The sequence below is a fragment of the Lemur catta genome, chromosome 2 (genome assembly GCF_020740605.2).
Source record: "Lemur catta isolate mLemCat1 chromosome 2, mLemCat1.pri, whole genome shotgun sequence".
Taxonomy (NCBI): Eukaryota; Metazoa; Chordata; class Mammalia; order Primates; family Lemuridae; genus Lemur; species Lemur catta.
In genome coordinates this window covers 50,483,503-50,508,928 of record NC_059129.1, presented here as the reverse complement: position 1 = coordinate 50,508,928, position 25,426 = coordinate 50,483,503, and the positions used below count along the sequence as shown (strand labels likewise).

At 53.3% G+C, this 25,426-nt stretch overlaps 1 protein-coding gene and 2 long non-coding RNA genes across 8 annotated transcripts in view; 1 reads left to right on the top strand and 2 right to left on the bottom strand.

The window, feature by feature from the left end:
- Positions 1–1,349, bottom strand: part of FOXP4 (forkhead box P4) — a 49,983-nt gene extending 48,634 nt beyond the window's left edge. For 4 of the 5 annotated variants that reach the window (XM_045541887.1, XM_045541890.1, XM_045541889.1 and 1 more), the window contains exon 1: positions 1,086–1,349. The gene's annotated coding sequence lies outside the window, so the exon portion shown is untranslated. The remainder of the gene's footprint in view (positions 1–1,085) is intronic. The other variant, XM_045541892.1, reaches the window with a different exon arrangement.
- Positions 1,350–1,620: 271 nt separating this feature from the next.
- Positions 1,621–6,055, top strand: LOC123631855. 2 transcript variants are annotated; one of them, XR_006733249.1, is made up of 3 exons: positions 1,621–1,931; positions 3,270–5,520; positions 5,688–6,055. It is a non-coding gene; the product is annotated as an uncharacterized LOC123631855 (long non-coding RNA). The 2 variants fall into 2 exon arrangements; XR_006733248.1 differs by having other exon boundaries at positions 3,267–5,520.
- Positions 6,056–12,749: 6,694 nt separating this feature from the next.
- The window catches only part of LOC123631854, a 28,167-nt gene continuing 15,490 nt past the window's right edge, over positions 12,750–25,426 (bottom strand). The window contains exons 2-3 of the long non-coding RNA XR_006733247.1: positions 18,659–18,760; positions 12,750–12,872 (exon numbers count right to left, since the gene is read on the bottom strand). This is a non-coding gene — a long non-coding RNA (uncharacterized LOC123631854). The remainder of the gene's footprint in view (positions 12,873–18,658; positions 18,761–25,426) is intronic.

The window sequence follows — 25,426 nt, the reverse complement described above, 5'->3', positions numbered from 1 at the left end:
CCGGCACCCCAGATCGCTCGGGGCGCTCCGCATTCTAGCGCCGTAGAACCGCTCTGGAGTAACCCAAGGAAGTTAGTTTGGCGTTGATGGGGAACGCGAGGCTCGGGCGCCGCGGGTCAAAGAGGTGCTGGCGGGGACTCTGGCCAGACGAGACACTAGAGTCCCCAGTCTGCGGGGGGCTCCTGCTCGGTCCCTCCAGGATACTTCCCCGGTGGCCTCCGACCCCCGCTGCCGCCCTCCCTGCTCCTCCTTCACGACGGAGCGAGGGCTCTCCCCAAAAGGGTTGAGTAGAAGTGTCGGCCAGATCGCTCCTCCACCCTCCACCGTCGGCGCACAAAATCACAGGGGCAGTTTCCAGACGCTCTCAAGAGCCCAGGAAGTTTTCCGCTCAGTCTCCGCGCCGATTGAGGGATGGGAAGAAGGGGTTGACTGGCTGGGGCACTTCCGAGGTGCGACCTCAGCAAGACGAGTCCCCTCCTCACCTGACGCGACGCGGCGGGTAGGACCGCCGTCCCCACCCCCTCCCGCTTCCCCCACGTCCATCTGCCTCCAGCGCGTCTTGGGGAGTCCCGCACAGACTGGGGCTGGGGGAGCCCACTTCACCACTTCCCTTCCCAGCTCAGGAAAGTCCGGGCCGGGAAGTATTCTTTGTCTGACTGGGGGCGGGGGGGGGGGTCGTGCCCCCTTACACCCCATTCCCAGCGGCCAGGCCGGGAGGGGGCGGGGCCCAGATTCTTGGGGAAGGGCGGGCCTCAGTGGCCTCTCCAGCCGCCCCCCCGGCCGGCCTCTCGCTGCCCCCACCCCCGCCGCGCCGTAGTCCCCACCTGTTCCCAAGGCAGCTCCGGCCCGCGGGGCCCGGGCCGGGGGCGGGGTGTCGCGGCTGCGCTGGGTCAGTGCCCCGCGGCCGGCCCTGGCTGGAACAAAGTACGCCGGTCCGGGCCCGGCTCCTCCCCGCGCGTCTCCGGCGGGCAGTTTGCAAACACAAAGTGAGCCAGCGAGCGGGCGAGAGAGTGCGCGAGCTAGGGAGTTGGTCTGGTCGGCGGCCCAGCCCCCACCCGCGTTCCCGGGCCCGACCCGCCACCTACCTGTCCGGCCCGGCCGCTCCGTGCGGGCTCCGGCCCGTCAGCCCGCGCGGGGCATGGGGCTCGCTCCGGTCGCAGCCCGGGCCCGCCGCCGCCCGCCGGGGCTGCCCCTCCGCGCCGCCTCGCGCCGCGCGGCTCCCGGGCGTGCTCCCTGCGCGCCGCGCCGACCGCCGCGCGCCTCAGCCCCGCCGGGCCATCGCACTTTGTGGGCGGCTGGGCTCGCTCCGGCCCCGCTCCTCCTTCCCGGTCCTTCCGCGACGCTAGTTAGCTCGCTCCGGCTCCTTAGCTCCCGGACCCCGGCGTCCCCGCCCCCGGCCCAGCCCTGGTTCCGGCCCGGGCTCCTCCCCGCCGCGCCGCCGCCGCCTGCGCCGCGCCCTCCTTGCGGGCTGGGGGCTCCGTCCCGGCCGCCGGCCGCACAGTCCGCTCGGCAGGGGCGGCCGGCTGCGGACTCCGAGGGGCTGCGACTGAGCCTGGGATGCGAGTGGCTGCGAGCGGGCGGCGCGCGGGCGGGGGAGGAGGAGGGCTGGAGGGGAAGGAGGGAGCGCGCGGAGAGCGAGGGAGGAGGGAGCGAGGGAGCGAGCGGCGGAGGGAGGGGAGAACAACTTCTAGTGCTACCATAATTCGCCTAAAGCAGGTGCAGCGACTTTCACCCGGCGAGACAGCCAGCGAGAGCGAGAGAAGACCACGTGGACCAAACTTTAGGGGAGGAAAAATGGGGTCGTGGGGAGAAGACGTGGGGCTACGGATCTGAAAACGGGGGTAGGTGGAGAGACCTGAGGGATTCCGCCTGGCCTCGGACTAATCCTGTGGCGCGCTTTGCAAATCCTGGCCTTACCCTGGAGTCTGGAGGTACGGCCAAGTCCTGCTCCCACACGGTTCACTGGTTCCCGGCGGGCTGCGCCCGGCGCAGGGAGTGGCCAGGGGCCCCGAGACCGGAGCCGGCGTCCGGCCCCGGCCCTGCCCGGCCTCCCTCCTGCTCCCCACCGGGTGGGGACTGGGGGTGGGCTTTCTGAACCGGGGTGGGGGGCGGGGAGGCTCCTTCTGGGCTTTGTGAACAGTCACCCCCGGGCGCGCGCTGCCTCCCTCTGAGGAAGGGGAATTTCCCATCAAGTGCTCCGCGAGCCAGTGAAGAAGGGGCCCAAGGCCGAGCCACGAGGGCAAAGCCAAGTGCAAAGTCGAGACAATTACCTGGACAAATTAGATTGTAAACAAAACTCAGCGTCTTTGCCGCTTTGCCGGGGGACCAGAGGGATTGTGATGTTGGCGGCCGTGGTGTGTTTGGGTTGGGAGGGGGAAGTCCGGATGAGGAAAGGCCCGTGATCCAAGAGGAAGGGCTATGTTGGTAGCAGATGCCCCACTCCGAGATTCGTGGAAATCTCAGTAAATCCTCCCTCCCGCCCCCCACGCCGGAAACATCTCCCGTCAGTCTGTATTGAGGGTGGGGAGAAGCAAGGGATGCCTCGGGGATCACCAAGGAGCGCCCCCACCCAGCCCAGTCAGGTGACCAGGGGAGGACCCTGCTGTGGGATCACGGCGGGAAGGCAATGGCTCTTGAAGGCTCTCCTGGCCCCAGATCGCCTGAGGCAGGTGGACAAGGGGCAGACACAGGATGCCCCTTTGGACTGGTGGAGGGGGCGGGGGGGGGGGGGGGGGGGGGGTGGCTGCAAGAATTGATATTTAGTTGCCTGGGGAGAGAGGCCTTTTTGGAAGAGAAGGCCCTTCCAATGGGGCTTTAAAGAAAAGGGATCTCAGAGAGGAGGCTCCCTCTTGGATTGTTCTTTATCACTTACTCTGTACATTTTCTGTGGGTGCAATAGTCTAAAGTAGTTGTAATGTTGGTGACACCTGCCCAGGTGCAGATCTTATGTATTTGCCCAGTTGGGCAGGTTCAACAGGCATATTTAGGTCCTGCAGGAGCCTTTCAGATATCTAGATGTGACATTGTGGGGGGAAGGGCTCTAAGTACCATTTATTTGGCTATCACAGTGTCCTTTTCAGTAAAGCAATAGCAGTAGCAATAAGGCTAAAATAACAGCTAAGATTTGAGTTGAACCACATGCCAGGCACACCGACTAGTGTAGTCTTCACAATAACCCCATGAGGTAGATAGTTCTATTATCTCCATTTTACAGAGGAGGAAATTGAGGCATAAAAAGATCAAGTCACTTGCCTATGTTTACCCAGCAGGTAAATGATGGAGCCAGATTGTATCCTGAGCCATGTCAGTGAGGACAAGGAAGAAGCTCATGGACGTCTTTAAAGTGGCATTGCCTGCTTGTGGGTTACCTGAGGACAAGGATGTTTTGGGAGGAAGTCCTTGGTTGTATGCTCCGATTTATTTTGTGTGGAGATCCAGCTCTGGTGGAAGTCATGAAGTGCAGACAGCCCTAGGCCAAGCCTGGAATGGCAGGTCCTTATGTCAGGTCAGCCGGGCCAGCGACCATGCGCTCAGCCCTCCCTCCCAGCCTCCCTGCTGTAAAGGCTGAGAGCAGGATGCAAACTCGGGACCTTGGACACAAAAGAGGGGATTTCTGCAGGGGACTTGGAAGGAGGTGACCTCCAATGGGCCTCTCCAGCCCTTTTCTGATTGGTTCTTGTTCCCACTGCTCCTGTCCCCATCATCTCCCTGCAGCAGCCCTCCATGCCTCACACATGGGCTCACGTGCCCAAAGGGATTGCCCTGGGAAGTGCTTTTGCTTTCATTTTAGTTTATCCCTCATCTCTGGGCCAGCTGTGTTCCCAGCACCCTGTGGGACACAGTGGCGGGCCCAAGGGGTCAAAAGACTCAGTCTTGTCCTTCACCTGTTAGTGAAGAAAACAAAACTTCCCCAAAGAAAGATACAGAAAAAATGCCCCCAAATCAAAGAAGACAGTCCAAAGCCCTTCTTCCTGATGCAAGAACTTTGTAAAAAGGTTCAAAAGAGTAACCCTTGCCTCCCAAGGGGGAGTAACTGGGAGCAGGCAGGAGGGTCCCTTTTCTGTCCTTGTTCCTTCACAGGATTCAGGGCAGGCACAGGAACTTGGTGGTGGCAGGAACCGAGGCTCGTGGTCTGATCCTACTAAGGAGACCATGGTTAAGAGCACAGGGGCTGGAGTCAGGCTGCCTTGGGTTGAACCTCAGCTTCTGTCACCAGTGTGTGACCTGGGCAAGCTACAAGATGTCTGAGCCTCAGTTTCCTCACCCACAAAATTGGGAGAATGCCTCCTGGGGTGGTTGGAAGGGTAGCATGAGAAAGGATGGGCAAAGCACCTAGCCTGCTTTTTGAGTGCTTTCCATAAATGCTTATTTTCCCTTTTGTGAGCCCCAGTCTCCTCACTTAAAAATGAATACTAACCTCACAACGCTGCAAATCATGAGTTACCACGTATTAAATGTCTGCTGTGTGCTGGGCCCTTGAGTAATGTGCTGTTCAGCTTTATTGCCCCAGCTCTGGTGGCTCTTCTCCCCATTTTACAGGTGGGCCTCAGCAAGGTCCGCTAACTTACCTAGGTCAAAAGCGAAGAGGTGGGGCGACAGGGACTTGCTCCCAGGTTTTCCTGTGCTGAAGCAGATGCCCTTTCCCAGGGTCAGCTGGCTCTCTGTTTTAGGCATAAGTGGGCTAATGGGTGAGCTTGTTCCTTCCTAGTAGCAGGCCTGACACCCAAGGTGGTGGTATGTGCCTCTAGAAACATTAGTCTCTTTATTCCCACAGTCCCAACATACCTAAGCTCAGATATTTTCTATTTCCATTCATCTGGTTGTTTGAATCTTACTTTTTTTTTTCCAAAAACTTTCTTTTTGTTATGAAAGAATAAATCTATATCAGTATAATATAGCTACTCCACTCCTAAGTATATACCAACAGAAATGCGTGCATATATATGTTCACCAAAAGGCACACACTAGAATGCAATGCCGTCTATTTGGATGTGCTGACTGTTCATGTAGCTGTCAGCAGTGGAATAGGTAAGTAAATCAGGGCCTTCTCATATGTGGGCTAATACTTGGCGATGAGAAGGAATAAGCCTTTGCCACACACAGCCTAGAGGAATCTCACAGTGTTGAACATAAAAGCCAGACACAAAAGAAAACACAGAGTATGATTGCATTGATCTGAAATTCAAAGACTGATCAAATTAATTGATGGTGTTAGAACTCAGAAAAATGACTACTCTAGGTGAAGGAGTGGCTGGGAGGGGGACGGGGTGGTTTCTGGGGGTCTGGAAATGTTCTGTCTTTTGAATTTGGAAGTTGGGTACATGGGTATGTTCACTTTGTGAACATTAATTGAGCTGTAAGTACACTTATGATTTCTGCACCTTTCTTTATGCTTAAAAACAAAAAATTTAAAAAATCATTGCTGATATAGCTGAGGTCCTTTTCATATCTATCCCTCTCTCTCTTTTTCCCTCCTTCCCTTGCCTTAGGTAACCAGTTTACTGAAATTGATCTTCCCAGGTAAGTTTTATACTCTTAGCCCTTTAGTATTGCTTGGATATCTTAAAATTTTAAATAAGAAGTATCCTGCCACTGCTTGCTTTTACTTATTTTTTACTCAGCTACATGTTGCCGGGATGAATGTCTACGTGTTTGTTGTGTGTACCTCTAGATCATTTCTTTCCCAGGCTGCTGGAGAGCATTCCACCAGATTCCATGTGTCCCCATTTTGTTCCCCAGCCTTCTGTTGATGGACAGTTAGAATACGGCCGATGTCTGGCTACTGTGGTCTCCTTGCTACAGTGAGCTTCCTTCTGTGAACCCGCCCCCCCACAAACACACTTAGCTTTCCCTTCCCCCTGTAGAATCTTCTGCCCTCCCAATCTCCCACCTGCTTCTCCCCACCCTGCTTCCCAATCTTGCTGACTCAGAAAGACCCTGGGTCTGTGCTGAATGGAGGTGAAGGAGGGACAGGAGGTGGACAGCCTTTTCCTCTTCCACAGAGGTCCCTGTTCCCCAAGATAAATCATGATTTAAATAAAGAAATATTTTATAAGGGTTGGTGATATCTTAATGTGTTGTGCCAGGAACTTTCAAGGCACTCTTTAGACTCCCCCCTTTTTAAGAGGGGGTTCCTAACCTGTGGGGAGGCTTATCAGGTAGAGGACCATGGTAGCATGGGGAGCTGTCCCAGGGGAAGGGAGGGCACCTAGGACTGGGGTCGGGGCTAGGTTGTCTTTCTAGGTGCTGGTCGGCTGGATGCCTGGGCCCTGGGAGATGTTGCAGGCCCTCCTGCAGTCACTTTTAGGGACTCAGAGACTCAGGCCTTGTCTACAGGGTGTTGGGCTTGAGACTTTGGGCTGATTGGTGGAAAATCAGTCATTAAAGATCAGGAAATGAATAATAACTAGACAAGCAGTGAGCAATTTTCCATTGGTTAGAACACAGCATCTTTGGGTCAAATGAGATCCCTCCATGGAGGGAATTTCTGTGCTGGAAGGCAGCACAAGCATGGGCCAAGGGAGCAGACCCAGCACCTGACCCCTCCCCCCATGCACTGCACCCAGCCATTCATGGGGGTGGGGGCTGGGGGTGCATGAGGGTGGCAAAAGGCCCAGGAGTGGGCACAGAGGACAGAACCCTTTCTTTCTTCTGCTAGTTCCTCCTCATCCTTTAAGAGTTATCTTCCTCCTTTGTGGAGACTCTTGAATTTAAATCCCAATTCTGTCACTTTCTAGCCCCAAATCCTGAAGCAAGGGGTTTAACCTTAGTTTACTCTAAAGATGAAGGTCTGGCAGAGAGGTGTGAGGAATGTTCTTCTCAGTGTGGGCATTGAATAGACTGTAGCAACTGTTCTGTTCGTATTTCTCCGTTGTCCCAGCCCACACCTCCCTCTCTCCCTCTCCTCTTCAGCACTCTGTGTGTCACCAATGTTACAATGTGTCATTGGCTAACTCACTTAATAATCACCCAGTGACTTTTAACACATTGTATTGTTTGTTAACTGTTTAGCCATTTTGTGCCTCATTTCTCCAACTAGATAATAAACTCCTGAGGACAGGGGCACATGATTTTAGTCATTTGGAGACTTCCCATCGCATCAAACTTAGCATCTTTCACTTAGTAGGTACACAGTAAATGCATGTTGATTTGATTTGTTTTGATTATGATTTGATACTTTAGAGCAAAGTTAAAAAAAATAGCCTGACACCTCAGGGCAAGTTTGTGTCCTACAGGTATCAGCTGGAGGTTGTAGAACATACACAATGACTGTGTCTTCGTGGATTGCAGGGAAAGAGCTGGAGGTCCGGGAAACTTGGCTAGAAAATGGGACAACGCAGCACCCTCACTCCTGCAGAGCTGTCCCCTCCTCCCAGAGTGCTGTGCCTCCTGTCCTCACCACTGCTCCTGGCTCCCATTCTGTTTGTTCCCTAGGGATGCCTTCAGTGCTAGCAAGGGAAGCAGTCCTTCCCCGTGGAACCTCGAAGGCCTGGGGCTTGGGGTCTCAGCTGCTGGCACCGGAGGGTGAAGTGGGATGTGAAGGAGAAAAATCAAAGCCCAGGTGGACTCACTCTGAAAACTGCCACTATCAAGCATCTACTGTTCACCATGACTTTTTATATGTATCTCTAAGCCCCACAATGCCCCCTTTTTTTTTCTTTTTAAGAGAAAGCAGTGCCCCAAATGTCAGAGGCAATGCATGTAGAGTGGATATAAGGGAAGACAAGAGTATTTATCCATCCCTTATTGTGTGTGGCATCTGTCTGGGCCCATGGAGTGGGGCTCACACCTTTATTGGGGCTTCCACACGCTGCCCAGAGTCATTCTATGTCAGGCCTAGACCTCAGGTCCCACCTCCTTCCTGGTTCTCCTGCACCCACTCTTCCTTCTGGCTTTCCCCACATTCCCTAGGGTCCTCTTTCCTCTAGTCCCCTCTGCTCTTGATCCCTGGCCCTCCAGCCCTTGAGACCTCCTCATGGTGGTTAGGCAGCAGGAAGTGCCAGGAGCAAGCAGCTGAGGGCAGACTGAGGCTGGGTCTTGACTCGAGAACCACGTGTGCACCAGGCACTGTGCTAAGCACACTTCTCACATGACCTCATTTCCCCTCCGGACAGCCCTCAGAGGTGATGCAACACATGCCATTGGTGCCCCGTCCATGCGTCCTCACCTGGACCACTTACATCTCTAAGGTTTTCAATCATCCGTGCTTGTTTTTCCACCCTGAAGATTCCCCCGCAGGCATCAGAGCCCACTCTGCCAGTGTGTGGGAGACCAGAGGTGCCAGAGAATTAACACTTTCTGGGAGAGCTCTCCACCCGTAACTGATGGGAACTGGTATATAAACACCCCCAGTCCCTCAGTCCCCCGGTGGGATAACTCTGCAGCATGCATTGTGTGTGCACTCCCAGGGTTTCCTCAACAGGATTGAGCTATCCTAGTAACTGACTTGATATTGCATGCCTTAGAGCCTGCCTTTTCTTGTCTCCCTCCCTACTTCTCTACTGGTATTTCCTTCACATCCTAAGTCGACCATTTCCAATGGAATAGCTGTCTCAGAGGTTGCATCTATGGGAACCCAGCCTAAGGTTGGTACCTATTATTACCCTCATTCTACGAATGACAAGACCAAAGCTCAGAGAGGTTAAAACTCACACATGGTTCCACAATTATATAAGTGGAGTGCACGCTTTCATACCCTGCTACACACCGGAGTGATCACTTCATCGCTCCGCTGTATGGCTTCTTGAGGGCCCTTTCCCCCTCGAGAAGTCTGGTTCAAGGCCATTCCCCTTGGCCTCTTGCCTTGAGAGGTGGGAGGTGAGGAGCAGGAGGGTATCAGGTGTACACTGGCTGGAAGTGGGGGGATTTCCAGTCCACTCAGCCTTCCCTGCCTCCCTGCGAACCACAGGCTGGCTCTCGTAGCCAGTCCCTGGATCGCAGACAGAAAGAAAAACAGTGGACACCTGCAGGGCTGGAGATGTGATGAGTGGAAAAAAGTGAAAGCCATCTGAAGGGCTGAAAATAAAGAGGACTGAGCCAAGGACAGAGCAAGCTCAGGGCAGAGGAATCCTTCTGAGCCTCTGCAGTGTACAGAGACCCTAACTAAAGCAGGAGGGACAGAGGTGAGAGACAGGAAAGGGATGGTGAAATCTGCTCAGCCTAGCAGTGTGGAAAGTCCCCTGCGGAGGCCCTTAGGAGCAGGGGAGAAAATGGCCTGCCTCTTTTGTGAGCGTGAACATGGGCACCTTGGGGCAGGGAAGACCTGATCCCCCTGAAGACCAAAGTTACCTGGAGAAGACATCTGGAAATTTTCTCCTTGTTTGGTTTTCATGATACCTTTGTCTTAGTTTAGCTTCTTCCAGAAGCAGGCTCTGAGACAAGGATTCAAGTGCAAGTGGTTTACTTGGGAGGGGTCCCAGAGAGACCAGCAGGGCAGTGGGGCCGTGAGAAGGAAGGGAAAGCTACCACTGAGCAAGAGGAGGGCAATCCTGTGGGGGACTCGCGCACTTGGGGACTCCAGGATGTGTGAAACACACCTCAACTTAACCAGATCCCAGGGCAAGGGAGCTGGGGTACTTACCCACCAACTCCCCTGAGTCCCCAGTGGAGGCCTGGTTCCAGGCGCATTAGCTCCCCACACTTCCCGCTTGCCCTGGGCTGGAGCCAAGGGTGTTTCCATGGCCAGGAAAAAGCCCTCAGGCAAAGAGCAGGTGTTGGCAGTAAGCAGCCTTCTACATTTAGAGACAAATGCTGAGAGACGCGGGCCGGGAGCCAGTGCCTGCCACGCTCTGCCCTCCCGTTCTCTTCTTTAACTTTTCACGTGCCTTTGCGGGTGCATCTCATCTCCCCCATTCCCCTCTTAAGCGCTTGGTCTTCTCAAGGCTTCCTTCTTGCCCCGTGGCTCCCTCAATCTACCTGTCCTCTTGGACAAGCCCACCTACTCTCAGGGCTTTAACTACCACTTGTGAGTTGGTGGCTTCCTGTATGATCCCTGTCTGGGACCTGGATCCCTTGCCCGTGTCTGTGGGCCTCCAGTGATGGCATCCGCAACTCAGGGTGTCCCAGGCCCCAAGTCATCATCTTTATCCAAAACATGCCCTACCTCTGCTTTTGCTCCTCCATTGGTGGCACTGTGATCCACCCAGTCACTCTAGAAACTGGAGTCACCCCTTGAATCTTTCTACCCCTTCTTTACATCCCGTCAGTCCCCAAGTCCTGTGGATGTGGCTTCCAAAGCATTTCCAGAGTCATCCCCTCCTCTCCAGTTCCTCTCCCACTGCCATTTGTCGGGACCCTCATCATCTTCCACCTGGAGTATTCCAGTCGCCTCCTAACTGGCCTCCTCCCTTCCAGCTTGATCCCCTTCCTGTGCCTCCTTCCACGGTGGTGAAAAAGTTCTATCCAAGGTGCCGACCTGAACTTGTCATGCCCTGCTCAAGACCCATTCCAAATTCAAGCACCTTGGCCTGGTGCACAAGGCACAAGGTGTCCTTTCCTGAACCTACCATTCCATCCCTGGCCACTCCCAACTCTGCCACCTGGGACTTGTGGCATGTGTTGTGCGCTTTCGTGCAACTGGGCTTCCTCTCACGTTGTGCCCTCTGTGTGGAATATCTTTTCTCCCTCTCCTTTCACTGCTAACTCAAAGACCAAGCTCAGATGGCACCTCTTCTTGGAAGTCTTCCCTGGATGCCCCAGGCTGAATGAGACACTCTTCTTTTGTGCTCTTGTATCATTGTAAGCATCAGAAAATCCACTTCAAATGGGCTGAAATAACCATGGAAGTTGACTGACTCCTGCACTTGACAATCAAGGCGGTAGGGCTCGCTGCAGATGATGCATGATCTGGGGGCTTAAGTGATGGCCTTGGGTTCTCTACTTTGCTTAACTCTGCCTTTCCCTGGGTGGGCTTTATTCTCAGAGTCCTTGGAGGGCGTCCCATCAGCTTCAGACTGAATTCTGCCCAATTCAGTCCAGTGAATTATTCAGGCAAACACTGGCTGATGTGGACCTAAGGACTTACTGCTCCTCTCCAAGCCAATCAAAATGGCCACGGGCTTACAGTGTTCGACTGCAGGAGTTGACCAACTGTGGCCAAATCCTGCCTACCACTTGTTTCTGTAAATAAAGTTGAAGTGGACACAGCCATGCCCATTTGTTTATGTGTATCTATGGCTGTTTTGTGCTACAATGGCAGAGTTGAGTAGTGGAGGCAAAGGCCAGCAAACTTTTTCTGTAAAGGGACAAATAGTAAATATTTTGAGCTTTGCAAGCCAAGAGGCAAAATTGAGGATATTACACAGGGATTGATATAGTAATAGTTTATAGTGGAGTTTACCAACTTCCATGGTAAACAATTTTCTACAAAATTTTCATTGATGAAATTACAATAATTGAGTACAATTTTTTGTAACACAGCTTTACCGATGAGAAGAATGGAATTTGGAGGGAGGGGGTAACATCTTGCTCAATTGGGGTTCAAAGTTAAGACTCCCTATTATCAAGTCAATGGCAAATGTTCATCTATAAAAACCATCCTTAGCTCACAGCCCATACAAAAACATGCAGGATTTGGTCTGTAAGCCACAGTTTGCAGAACCCTGAATTAAATCAGACCATTTCAGAGCTAAGGGAAGAAGCCATGGGAAGCTGAAAAGGACATGCATGGCAAATCACCCTAGAGATGATAGAGATGCCACAGGTCTTTGTATGTGATGGGCCATTCACAGTCAGGCTCTGGGGGGCATTTTATAAGGTGTTCTTTTTAAGGCAAGTTCATGTCCATGGGGCCCCTTAATCCTGACAGCATCTCTATGAAGTAGGCAGGGCAAGAGCGGTTGTCCACTCTTTATAGGGGAAACTGAGGCTCAGAGAGAAGTGGCTCATCTGAGGTTTTATAACAAGGCCTCTCTCTGGGATGCCTTTGAGGATTCTAACACATGGGCCTCAGAACATGTGCTTTGTTGACTAATTGAACAATTGCGGGATCCTCCAGTGGGGAGACAGGCTGGTCTGAACATGGCCTGGGAGACTAGGACTCCAGCTGGCTCTGTGACATCCAGTGGTCTAGACCAGATGGGGCTGGTCTACACAACCTAGGAATCCAGTACTGCTTAAGAATCTCTGGGTGTAGGCCTGTCTCACTTACGGCTCCCCATGCAGGATGGGTGATACCAGCACAATGGCGAGGAAGAAATCAGTCTTCAGGCAAGAATGCCCAGGACCACAAAGAGTCAGACCGCTCACCTAACTGCCCCTAGCCTTCAGGCCTGGCCTCATCTGGGTCCCCGATGAGCAATCCCCTGTCCTTTGGACCAGGCTGTGGGCAGGGCTGCCCAAGGTCAGGGAGAGGTTCTGGGGGTAGAGAGAGGCAGCCAGATGTGAAGGAGGGATGCTGGGTTCCTTTCCAGGAGGATGATATATAGATACTGAGCATGTGTGTGCTGCTACTTACACACTCACACACAGACACACACGTAGCTTCATACTCCCGTATCACACCCATCTTCACTATCAGGATCACACACACATACATGCATACAAGCATTCTCATGGCTTCCCACACTTACACACGCCCAAGCTCACATGGCATGTTTGGCAGGTTCATATATGCCTGTGTTAGTTTCCTGGGGACGCCGTAACAAAGTATCACACACTGGGTAGCTTAAAAGAACAGAAATGGATTGTACTAATATCACAGTTTTGGAGGCTAGAAGTCCGAAATCAAGGTTCCTTCTGAGACCTGCAGGGGAGGATCTTTCCTAGCCTCTTGCCAGCTTCTGGTAGCCCCAGGTGCTCTCCGGCTCATAGATGCGTCACACCAACGTCTGCCTCCGTCCTCACAAGGATCTTCAGATTACATCTGCAATGATCTTATTTCCAAATAAAATTAATTTGAGGTGCTGGGGTTAGGACTTCAATGTATCTTTTTGGAAGGAGAGCACAAATACCACCACCTATGGCCACAAAATCGAACATGCACATACCATGCTCCCATAGTGACGTGCAGATACACACACTCATTCCCATCGTCAAAGAAGTATGCATACCCATCTATGCCACCAGGATCACATACCCCCGTGCAGACACTCGCATGTGGCCTCGCCGCCACACACACACTCCCTCAGTCTCCTGGTCTTATATACAGCACTACACATGCCCTCCTGCCCCAGCCCCACTCCCAGAGGCCACCTGTCGAGTTCATGCTCCTAGACCCGAGACCCGGCACATTTGCAGCCTCGCACTTGGCCCCTGCCTCTCTCACCCTCTCCCACCCACACAGCCTCTCCCCTTCTGACTCCTCCACCCAGCGCACCAGTCCCCCCACCAAGGGAGGAGGTGGCAGACTGGCTCTGTCCCACCCCAGCAGGGCACCAGGTGGCCCTTGCCCTCTGGAATCCCGTCCCCCACAAGCCTTCCTCCTGTGCAGGCTCCCACTCTTTCCTCGCAGGGGCGGACAGACAGACGCACACATGCACTCGAGCACTCGCACACGCGCCCCCGGCAGCCCCACGGCAGCAGTCTGTTCCTCATTATGGGCCAATGCGCCTGTTTACTCACCCAGCTGGAGATGGTTAGAGAGTGATAAATAATGAAAGAGAAAACAGGCTTTTCCCCTCTGTGGCTTCTATTTATGTAACATGTGTCACTGCGCATTCACAGACTTTGTTTCGGAGCTGGTTGCAGGAAATAGTTTATTTTTTCCGGACAGTGGCTTAGGGGGTGGGGTGGGGGCCAGGGTTTGGGTTTCTGGTCTCACGCCCATGGGAGTTTCGGGATCTGGCTCCCAGAGTCCTCCTCCCCGGGTGCTTCCCCTCCCCGGGGCAGACATCGGGGCTCAAGGCTGCCTCAGAGTGGGGCTCTCCCACTCCGCCGATTTGGAAGGAGCTAGGTGGTTGGGGGCCCCTCCCAGCTGCCTCTGAAACCTCCCAAACAGATGGGCTTGTTTTAAGAGCCAGACAGCTTGAGGCTAGGACTCCCCGAGAGGAGGCAGTTGGACAAGGGGCTTCCTAGGTAGCCTGCACCTGTTACGGGGGAGGATGCAAAAGGATTAATTCTATAAAATAAGAATAAAAAGATCCTTACTGCATGTTCACTTAGCACTTTTATGTCCTTGGTGTCTCTTAGGCCTCACAGCTTTTAATCCCTGCTTCCCAGGTGAGGTAACTGGGGAGGGGCCTGCCACAGTCTGCCCACCTGGTTGACGAGGACCCGGGACTTCAGACTCAGGCGTCTGAGTCCAGAAGAGCCCTCACATACCCTGCTGCCTCCCTCCTCCCAGGGGCACCTCCCTTGGTAAGGGTCTGGTCCACTGCACTCATGCTAAGGTGGTTATATAAGGGTGTAGGAGTTGGAATATGGGGGAAGATGAGCCATCCAAGATCTGAGAAGCATCCCTGTCCCCATCCTTACCCAAACACCAAGGTGAGCCTCCTTCAGGTGATAAACCAGGGACAGGAGAAGCAACAGAAAGTGGCCCTGCTCACCAATCCCCAGTGCAGGGACACTCTTGCAGGCAGGGAAGTCGGAAGGCAACCTGCCCCCCACCTGAGCCTGTCTCTCTGAATGCCAGGGCAGGGAGGCAATGCCTTCTTTTGGCATGCAGCCCCAGTGGCATCCCAGGCTACCTGCTGGGGGAACCCAGAGGTACTGACCCTTGAGGAATGCAGAGCCCACTGCGGAAGATGGACCCGGAAGCCCCCAACTCCCGCAGTGTAGGGGAGGAGCATACACAGGACAATGGGACCAAGGTTCGGGGCAGAATCCTGCCCAGTGGTCTCAGGGTTTCTTGCAGCCAGTATTCCACAAGGACCTCCTGGCTGGGGAGAGAAGAGGCCACATTCCCAAGACAAGGACTTTAAACACTGTCTGACAAGTGTAGGAGCACACAGCATTGGCCCAGTGCAAAAGAAAAAGAGCACCAAGGAGGTAATCTTCAAATTCAAATTCTCTAAATTTGAAAATCAGATGCATGAGGGAGCTTATTAAATGCTGACCCCCAGCCTGCTTCTCCTGGGGTGTTGATTCAGCAGGTGGTGGGTGTCCAGGAATCAGTATGGTTAACAAGTTCCTGGGAATTCTGAGGCTGGCGGCTTCCCAAAGACTTGGAGACAACAGTGCCCTAAGTGGGCCCTAGAGGCCCCCACCCCAACACACACAAAGAGGAGATGGAAGCGTCTTGGTTAGGTCAGGAGAGAATTTGACTTCCTCCAAGGTGGGAATGATTTGGTCGGAAGAATGATAACATTTAGCTGGTTAGAAGGAAGAAGGGAAGGAAATTAGAATTTACCAGCAGCTATTATGTGCCAAGCTGTTACATGACATTTTTTGTTTTGTTTTTTTGTTCATTTTTTTTTTTTTTTTTGAGATGAAGGTCTTGCTGTGTCATCCAGGCTGGAGTGCAGTGGCTGTTCACAGGCGTAGTCATAGCTCACTGCAGCCTCAAACTCCTGGACTCAAGTGGTCCTCCTGCCTCAGCCTCTTGAGTAGCTGGGACCACAAATACACACCACTGAGCCCAGCTGTAACATGACATCTTGACCTGGCTGCTTTGACTGTTTGACATTCATGCCAATTTCTGGAACCTAAAATACCCATCGATGTTCTATCTTATTAACAAGCAATGCTCAAAGAGATACCCGCCTCATCCTGAGTCAGAAGTTCTTGTGTCAGCCAGGATGTTTGCACACCTCGGAACATGTACTCTGTGCCAGGCCCCGTTTTCAGTGCTGTCCGTTATTGGTTTGTTTTTACCACACCACAACACGGACAGGCAATATTAGTCCCATTTTGCCGACAAGCACACCGAAGTTCAGAGAGGTTTAGTAAGTTGCCTAAAGCCATGCAGCTGTGTGAGTCCTGGCAATGGGAAGAGCCAGGGCTCTTTTTACTGCTCTGGGGAGGAATCCTACTGAGGTGGTGGAGGGACTGAATCCGGATTCTGATTTTCAGCTCTCTCTCCCGGTCTCCCCCGCTCCCACTCTGTGGAATGGCGAGGTGGGGAGGTAACCTGTTTACCTCTAGCCTGGCCCTTCTGCCTTTGGGACCCTATGGGCTCTCACAAAGCCCACCCAGCTTGCACCCCTGAGCTCTCTCCCAGGAAGCTGAGCACCTGGGGTCCTGGGCACTCCCTTCCACTTCAGTCCCTGGAGCACTAGTGGCTCTGAGGGGACCCAGAAGACAGGGACCATGTAAGGGGGGTTAAGAAGCATCTTTCCTGTGATCCCAGGAGCCTCCAGCATCCCTGTCCCCTTGGCAGGGTGGGTGTGTCACGAACTAGAGGGTGGGAGTGTGTGGGGACAGCAGGGCTGGCCAGATCTGCTGCCCTGGACGTTTGTCCGGGCTGTGGGCTGAGCCTGATTTCAAACACAGGGACTCACAGCAACTTCACGGGGGCCCTGCCCAGCCCCCCACAGACACATGCCTGCACACACACCTGCTCTCGCTTGCACACAGAGTCCCATTCATGAAAACCCAGACAAAGCTCTAGACTCTTTGTGTCCCTGTGAACAGGGACCCGGATAGTAAAATTCATTCTAAACCCCAGGTGCTCTGTACATACTGGCTCTAAACTTTGCATTGATCCTGCAGGGGAACTTTGATTATTTCCCTTCCCGCCAACCTTCTAGATGAGAAACATGGGGCTCAGAAAAGCCAAGTGACTGGCCTGAGGCCACACAGCCACTCCATGGGAGAGCTGGGTTTGGGATCGGGCTTCATCTCATGCCGGGCTCACTGTGTCCCTTTCACCAGGCTGCCTTTCCCACACCTCTCCCGGTACCCAGCAGGTGCTCGGGAAGTCCGCTGGTGAATGTGTATGTATGTGTTTTCTTTCATACCCACTCAGTGCAGGCCACGGCTGCCCCTTTCTCTAAACCCACTCTGGGCTGTGATTGCCCTGCAGGCTTGCTCAGAAACTCGCAGACCCCCCAGCTTCCTTCACAGCCAGAACTGGCACCAGCCCAAATTCCATGGGTGCTGGCCTCAGTTTCCCCTCTGTCTCTCAGGCCACGTACCTGAGCACATCCCTCCCTGCTTTGAGCAGACGCCAGCACTGGCTGGACTCCTGCCCCAGGCCTGACCCTCGCCGTGGAGGCCTCTGGGGCCCGGCCACCTCCGTCCTCTCTTTCTCTGAAACGTCAGGCCTGGCACTGCCCCCCTCCGCCCCCACTCCCCACGGCCCCCTGGGAGCCCAGGCTTTGCTTGAGGGCAGCGAGTGAAGCCGGCTGTAACAGAGAAACCTCAGGCTCCTCTTTAGAAGTCCCCGGAGGAGGCAGATCTGAGGAAAGGCTGCCGAGAAGGCGCCTGCAGCAATGTCAGCTTGAGAACAACTGGGCTGACAGGATGCTGAGCGGGGATTAAGGTCGGGATCAGGGAAGCCGGGGAAATGAAGGCAAGTTCCCTGCTCTCCTCACTGCCACTGCTGCCGCGGCTGCCGGGCTTGTCTTCTTGTTTGTTCTGGCTCTGGGAAAGTGGGTGGGGAGGGCGGTGCAGGGGCGAGGCGGGGAGGTGGGGGGAAGGACAGGGAGAGGCAGAGGAGGGCAGGCAGGTGGAGGGAGGTGAGAGGAGAGGAAGCCAGGCCTCCTCTGGGTCTGAGGGCTCAGCCAGGGGTGGGACAGAGGCACAGAAGGCCCTGCCCTGGGACCTGTCAGTCACTCTGCCAGCCAGTGGGGGCAGCCAGCGGCCCCCACCCCCAACCTTTCCCCACGTCCTGAGTGTGGGTGGTGGGACTAGTGAGGACAGAACTGACCTCATCCTGAGAGGCTCCCAGGCCAACGAAGCAGGTGCAATACACCTCCAGAAAGGACACGAGCCTTTCCACCTGTCCACAAATGCAGGATCCAGTGTTCTAGGGCAATGCTTTCACGCAGCCTGCCTCATCATTGAAATGTCACAGGAGCATGGCCAAATGGGCTACTGAGTTCCAGGTCATCCGGCGCACCAGACTTCTAGTGAAACCTCAAACGCTTGCATTATCACTGGCGTGTGGTTCTGAGTGTGACTTCTGGTTTCAGACTGCATGGGCTTGAATTTTGGCTCTGCCGCTGATTTGCTCTGTGACCTTGGGCAAGTTAGCTAACCTCTCTGTGCTTCCTAGCACCTCCTCATAAGGTTGTGAAGAAGACGGAGGGAGTGAACACATGCAAGGTGCCGGGTGTAGGGCCTGCCCCAGCAGACGGAGGATGTGTGCCATAGGGCAGCTTTCTTTATTTATTTATTATGGGACAGAGTGAAGGAATAGTGGCAGCTTGAAGTTACTCGCCTGAAAGCTTCCTGGAGGGACGGGTGTGGGGATCTGACTTGGAGCTGGAGACTGGCAGGGCTGGAGGAGTGAATTGGGGCTGAGGAGCAGAGCTCCCACTGGTCAGGTGAGTGGTTTAAGGATGTGAGAGGCAGAAAGGACACATTTCCTGGGAGCCCCACTCCCAGCCCATGTTTCTCCAAAGTCCCTGCTGTAATCAGGGGTGACATGACTACTCTGTCCCAGCCCTGCCAAGGGTGGGCCAAGGGCTCAAGGACCATGAGAAGATGCTGTTTTTCATGGTGATCGTCCCAGAATGGGGCTTATTCCAGAAACCCTAGCAATTCAGAGAGACTCCAGTTGTACCTGAGTTCCCCGGACCTGGTGAGAGAAGCAGCAGGTGCAGAGTGTACAAACCTGAAGGGTGATGGTCCCTAGGGTTGGGTTCCAGTTCTGCTACTGACCAGCTGTGTGACTTGGAGCAAGTCAATTAGCCTCTCTGGGCCTCAGTTGCCAGGTCTGTGAAATGACACAATAATATCCACTTTAGAGTTTTAACAACAAATAATTACTCAATAAATACCCATGGTTTATCTTCACCTTGGCAAAGAGTTATGAGGTCCAGCCAGGTATTGGGGTCCTAATGAATGACACCCTTGCCTGTCCCTTGAGGAGTTGGTGGCCCACATGTAAGTCCAAATACGAGGCTGAAGGTAATGGTGCTCCCTTAAAGGTCCACCCAGGAACCAGGGCGGGGAGTTCCTGGGTCCAGGTCTCAGGCTGCAGGGCCTGCTCACCTGGGCCCAACCTGGAGCCCCTCCTGGGGGGCCTCAGCCCCTCATCCCATCTCTGGATACCTGGCCAGCAGGCTGGGGGTGGGGAGAGCCTGGGCTGGGGTTCTGACGATTGGGGGAAGGGTCTGCTGAGTCTGATTTCTTGGGAAAAGCCCTGGCAAGGGGGCCCAGTCTCTGCGGAAGTGTGTGGGGAGCACCTCGCTGGGAATTTTATCTCTCGGGGGCTGGTTCTAGAGAAGCTAATTTTAAAAATACCTTTTCTCTTTTTCTGTTAATAAAAGTTATACATATATTTACTCTTTAAAAATTTGGAAAACACGGCCGGCCGCAGTGGCTCACGCCTATAATCCTAGCACTCTGGGAGGCCGAGGCGGGTGGATCGCTCAAGGTCAGGAGGTCGAGACCAGCCTGAGCAAGAGCGAGAGCCCGTCTCTACTAAAAATAGAAAGAAATTATCTGGCCAACTAAAAATACATATATAAAAAAAAAAAAATTAGCCAGGCATGGTGGCACATGCCTGTAGTCCCAGCTACTCGGGAGGCTGAGGCAGTAGGATCGCTGAAGCCCAGGAGTTTGAGGTTGCTGTGAGCTAGGCTGACGCCACGACACTCACTCTAGCCCGGGCAACAAAGCGAGATTCTGTCTCAAAAAAAAAAAAAAAAAAAAAAAAAAATTGGAAAACACAGAAAAGCACAAAAAAAGAAGATCAGCTGTAATCTCACCACCCAGAGATAACCATGGTGAGGCTTTATCTCCTAGTATTTTTGAAGTTCACACACGCGCACACACACACACACACTCACATACTCATGCACATCCCTACACATATTCACAAACACTCATTCATGCACATCACACACTCATACACTTACATACACGTATGTGTCACTTTTTATTATAGCCTGACACGTTTAATGTACACATGTCTTAAAAAATTTAGAAACAGGATTATGGAACCATGAACATGTCACCATTTTGTAAACAAATTTTTTCATGAAACAAAATGTTGAGAACCTTTCCCCCATTAAATATTCTTCAACGTAATTTAAAATGACTGCATGGTGCTCCATATCTTGGGTTATAAGGCATATCATTTTATCCGTCCTCAGTCGTTGGTTATCCATACTCTCCATTTTTGCTATTATAAACAATGCTGTGACGAACATCTTTGTAGAGGAATCTTTGAGGGGGTAGCTAAATTTGCAGTTGTTTGTTTTTGTCTGTCTACTCCCAGCCCTGATTTTGAACCTTTCTAGGCAGGGTCTGCATCTGATGCGTTTTCATGACCCCAAAGCCGAGCTTGGCTCCTGGTTCGCTACAGACATCCAGCAATTGTTGAACTGAATTGCGTCTCTGGAGCGTGGCCTCTGGGCTGAGGAACACGGAAGGAGCCCATCTTCCCTGCTACAACACTCAGGGGTCTTCAATGCCTCTGTGCTGGGCCTGCCAACTTCTAGGAAAAAACATTCCCAAGCCACAGAGCCCTTGAGCCCAGAGCCCAAGCCCAGGAGGCTCAGTGAACTGCCCCCTTTAGCTCTTATCTTCCCAGGAGAACCAAGCCTTGCCTCCCCTGCCAGGACCCTCCCCTTTGTACCCCCATCTCTGACTCTCTGTTCTTTTGTTGTGTCTTCAAGCTGAAGGCCCAGCCCCCAGAGCCCTTTCCCCTGCCCATGGCCGCTGGAGCAATGTGAGGGGCTGCTCTTGGCTCCCCATGCAGCAGCTCCCTCTCTGGCCCCCTGCTTCTGACAGCACCAGACCACCTGGCCCCTGGAAGCGGCCACACGGCACACCTCACCTCTGCCTCTGCTTTGCCTCCGCCTCCCGTGGGACCGGGATTCTTTGTCTCTTCCTGGGGGTGCTTTAGGCAGATGCTGACATCATTACTAATATAGATTCATAGACTCATGAATATTTTGAAGCTGAGACCCAGCTCCCAGTTTTTAAGTGGGTCTTTACGAAAAAGAGAGCGGTAAGAGACAAAAGCTAAAGGTAAAACTTACTAATTTCATCTCCCCTCTCCAGCACCCATGCTCCCAACCTTCTGGAATTTCCTCTCTTCTTTTTGATTTTTAATCCCTTCTTTTCCTCTCTCTTCTCTCCCTCTTTCCCCCTTTCTCTCCTTTCCTTCTCGCCTTTCTCTCTCTCTTCCTCAGCTCTGACACACACTCTCCCACCCTCCTGTCCTCCTCTCCCCTCCTCTCCTCTTCTTTTTTAAGTTTTTTTTTCTTTTAACTTTCAAGGTCATTCCGGACTCCTGACGCCGCCAGTCCCGCGGTGAGACGTGAGCGCCATTGGCGTCCGTGGCCTCTGTTTCCGTGGCAACCCAGTAACCATTAATTTTCAATTAAAGGAGACAAAAAGCTCGATGACAGCTCCAGGTCTGCTGAAGATGTCAAGAATCTGTATTAATATACAGCAAGAGAGCATAATTGTGTGTCCATCTTCCAGAGCAGCGAAAAATGGAGGGATAATTACCAGCTCGAAAGCCACTCTGTAATTTAGTTCTTACTGTCACCACAGCCCTACACATTAGCATAAATTAAAAGCAGAGTTTATTGTTATCAAAGTGCATTGATATCGCCAGACCCGCTTTCTTCCTTTTAACTGTTTGTTGTGGGTGAGTGACTCCTCAACTCTTGTCAGGGTCTCACCGGGGTGGGGAGAGTGAAGTGTGGCCGCCAGACCCGAAAGGTCTTGGCCATTTCTGCCATCCTCCCGCAGGGCAGAAGGGGACAAGGGTCAGGGTATTGCCCCTCCGGTGGGGTCTGGGGATGGTGGTGATAGGGGCTTGGGTAGTAATTCACCTTTCACATGGGAGTGCTTTGTTTTGCCTAAGAGCTCTCCAGCTCTTTCCAGAGGAGAAAGAGCTGCCCCATCTCGGGCTTCCTTCAGTGCCTGCTATGTGCAGGGCAGGGGTGGGTGCCCAGAGCCAACCTGTTAAACAAAGGAAGAAGTGGATGTGGAGGGGTCTCCTCTCCAAGGGTGGATATTAGCCGAGGGGTCCTCTTGCTGCCCCCTTCAGGGTGTGGCCAGCTCAGGTGCAGATGCTCCTGACTGTGGCCCAGCTCCTGCCCGGCCACCCAGGACCCCAGCTCCCCAGAGTGGGCCCTCTGGGTCCCCTCCGCCCACTTGCTGCTTGGCCACCCACCCTCACGCCCAGGTCCTGCCACAGCCGCCGCCCTGCAGACTCACCTCCAAGTCGTTGGAGTGCCTCGAAGTGTCTCGCTGCCAGAGTGCCAGTGACAGCCACAGAAATCATGTGTTTCCGTGAATGGGGGATGCGGGGTTTTCTTGTATTCTATCCAGAGAGAGCTGTCCTTCAGAGGGGAATTTAGTGTAATTACCCTTAAGGGAGCGATCCTTACACAGTCAGTCACAACACTGACCTCCTGGCTGAGATCTGACAGCAAAATTACATGCTGTGTACTCAACAGAAGGGGCATCCTCCTTTTTGGGTGTGGGGGGGAGGCAGGCAGGAAGGAGGAGGAGGGAAAGGAGATTCAGAGGCTTTGAAAAGAAAAGTGCTGGCTTACAGCTGCCAGGCGAGCGAGTTCTCCTTGGCAAGGCATCTACGGGGCAGGGAGAAGGCATCCAGAGACCCCCTGGCACTTCAGGGAGCTCGTGAGGAGGGGCCAGGGCAGGCACTCCAGCCCTTTAAATCTTTGAGCCGTGGTCTGTGATCTCAGCTAAAGTTAATCTTATTGTGAGTAGAGTTTGGAGGGTACTAGGCAGTATTTGATAAACTACTCAGGCATGTTTTCCCAAACGTATCCATCCCAAGGTCTCCCCAGCACTGCTGAGGTTTCCACCATTCCTTGTACCTTTAAGTTGACATGTCAGAGACTGGGCCCGGTGGCTCACACTTGTAATCCTAGCACTCTGGGAGGCCGAGGCGGGTGGATCGCTCGAGGTCAGGAGTTCGAGACCAGCCTGAGCAAGAGCGAGACCCCTGTCTCTACTAAAAATAGAAAGAAATTAACTGGACAACTAAAAATATATAGAAAAAATTAGCCAGGCATGGTGGCACATGCCTGTAGTCCCAGCTACTCGGGAGGCTGAGGCAGAAGGATTGCTTGAGCCCAGGAATTGGAGGTTGCTGTGAGCTAGGCTGATGCCACGGCACTCTAGCCTGGGCAACAGAATGAGACTCTGTCTCAAAAAAAAAAAAAAAACCAAAAAAACAAAAAATTGACATGTCAGAGACTCAGTTAATCCACACCTGGGTTACCTGGCAGGGCTCACATGCTAATCTGTAACCATTCCAAATTTAATATGGATTTATCTCTCAGACGTGCTGGCCCGTCACATGGCAGAACCCTAAGGACTCAGGTCAGGCAGGTTTTTGCAAAGTATTGGAGAAGATCTGGTGTGCGGGCAGATCTCAGTGGACTGACAAGGAGTGGAGGTAAACCCCAAATCTCACAGCAGGAAGGGACCCCAGAAACCAGCAGGTCCAAACTCTTCCCGGAGCAGGAGTCCCCCACCCCTCTGCTCTACCTCTGTCCCAAACTCAGCCACCTCTGCTGGCACGATCCCACTGGCAGGAGCACACTACCTCTAAAAAGGCCCATTCTGTGCTGTTCAACAGCGCTGACCACTGGAAACTTCCCCTTGTGCACCAGTGAACATCTGTTTCCCTAAAACTCCTACCTTCTCTTTGCAGCTTCTTTGGAAAAAATCTAGGTTTTTTTGGACAGCCCTTCAGCTACATGGAGACAATTCTCATCTGTCCCACAACTTCTCCTCCAATTCTGGGACCCAGTGGGCCCACCACCATCCAGCTCACCCTCCTGTAGGAGAGCCCAAGAGGAGTCTGAAGTCTGAAAGGACATGGGAGGGCCCTGAATGCAAACCCAACATTTACTGAGCATCTGCTATATTCCAGGCACAGACACCCCCCACTGCCCTTTTCATCCTCCCAACCACCCAGTAAGGATATATTATTCCCATTTCACTGTAGAGGAAAGAAGGACTCAGGAAGCTTCAGGCCACTTGCCCCAGGTCACCTGCCAGCAAGAAGGCAGAGCTGGGATGGGAGCCCAGACTCCCGATCAAGGCTGAGGACTTTCCGGGAGAACCCAGCTGCCTTTGCCACCAGACCCCTCCAGCACCGTCGGGTTTGGGGAATGAGCTCTGTCATGAGTCTCCTGTCTCCCCACCTCCACGCTGCTTTTCTCCAGAGCTGTTCTCTCCTTTCTGCTTGCAGGGAGACAGAATTCTAGGGGAAACCCAGCTCAAGTCCGGCTTCCTCCCTGAAGGCTCCTCTGCCCACCCAGCCTTCAGTAACTGCTTCAGTAACAATAATGACAACATCAGTGGTTATTTACTGACCGCAGGACTATGCTCCAGTGCTTACCTTAAGGTATTTGATTTATATTTATTTGCCTGAGGCTCCTGCCTGGGCCCCTCTCCCCTCAGATGCCTGCATCTCCTTCAAAGACCACCTTCTCAGAGAGCTCAACCCTAAGCTCCTTGCCCAGTTCCTTGTACCCGCTCTAATCTTTCCCTAGCTCACATCACCTCCCAACACAGGATGTAATTTAATTATTATTGTGCTTAACCTCTATCTTCCTCCGCTTTAAGTTCTAAACAGGCAGAGGCTTTATTTTGTTGGCTGTTGTATCCCAAGCACCTAGCACAGTGCCTGGCGGAAAGTAGGTGCTCCATATTTGTCAAAGGGCAGGAGGAATACTTAAAACTCCTTGAGGCAGGTGTGTTATTTTCACAGCAGAGAGGAACTAGGGCTCTGATTCTGGGTCAGGTGGCTCATCCAAGGTCATGGAGCTGGCAATACCCAGATTCAAGCCTTCATGTATGTTGGGCTCCTGAGTATGAGGCCATTTCGGGTGGGACCTGCGCCCGGGCCTGTTCTGAACTTCGAGTGTGTGTGGGGCTTGGGGGATGGGGAGGGTGGCTTCCTAGGGGATTTCTGCCTGCATTCCAACCAGCAGGTTGGAATGGGCACCCCCCCTCCCCTCCTACACAGGACGAGGAGTGCCCCCCCTCCTGTCCCAAGCCCAGAGGGGCCTGCAAGTGCAGTCCAGCTCACCTCCCTCCCCTGAGGACTCAGGTCCCTGCCTGGGCCGGAGTCTACACCCAGAGCCCTAAGTACCCCTGGAAGGCCCCCACCCTGGCCTCCGAGTGGCTCCTCTCCCCAGAGATGTAAATCCGGGCCCCAGAGTGGCCACACAGAACATACATCTTAAACAAACACTTCTCCTTGCTGTTTATCTCCCTGGCCTTTAAACAAACTCTTTCAAAGGTTTCTGCTGATAGGAGAGATTTACTGAAAACCATTCCTTGTTTAAAAGCCCTGGGTTTACGCTGCCGGGGTGGGGGCGGCGGGGCCTTTAGGCCTGGGGTTTCTCTGCCTCCGGACCACATGTTTATC